This window comes from Priapulus caudatus, unplaced genomic scaffold (genome assembly GCF_000485595.1).
Source record: "Priapulus caudatus unplaced genomic scaffold, Priapulus_caudatus-5.0.1 Scaffold3305, whole genome shotgun sequence".
Lineage (NCBI taxonomy): Eukaryota > Metazoa > Priapulida > Priapulimorpha > Priapulimorphida > Priapulidae > Priapulus > Priapulus caudatus.
Window position 1 is genome coordinate 8,459 of NW_014580366.1, and position 675 is coordinate 9,133.

The window sequence follows — 675 nt, forward strand, 5'->3', positions numbered from 1 at the left end:
TCCTGGTGGAAGCAGGAACGTCCGCCCCCGAGTCAGACGGGGACCGGACAGTGGGTCTATCAACCCAATCACGGAGCGGCAGAATCAAGCCCGGCTCCTCGGCTACCAGCAGACCGGACGCCACCGACATCTGAGTGGGCAGCGATCAGCACGCCGGCTCCGCAGCGAAGGGAACGCCTTAAGGTACGAATCTACAACGGCAAAGGGGACGTACCGCTGGAAGCGTTCCTCGGCCAGTTCGACGTCGTCGCACACCACAACGGATGGGACCCCAGTGAGAGGGCTGCGCAGTTGGCCGGCGCCCTCGACTATCCAGCGTCGGCGGTATTGTTTGATTGCAGTCCCGGGGCCACCGAGGAGGACATCAGGCAAGCACTACAGGAACGTCTGCAGCCGCTGGGATCGGAGTTGGAGCGTCACCTCCGTTTGGATGAGCGGAGGAAGCGTCATGGAGAGACATGGTCGGGATTCGCCAGGGAGCTCACCATGCTAGTCAGCCGGGCCGAGGTAGGCATAAGCCGGAGGGAGTGCAGCCGTCGGGCCCGTTGGCATCTCCTCCGTTCGGTCACCGACGGGGCCCAGAAGGTATATATAATGGGAAACGACGACGGCACAGCGGAAGGCGCAGCGCGGGCAGCCGATCAGTACGAGTCCATCATGCGCTCGGCCAGGCCA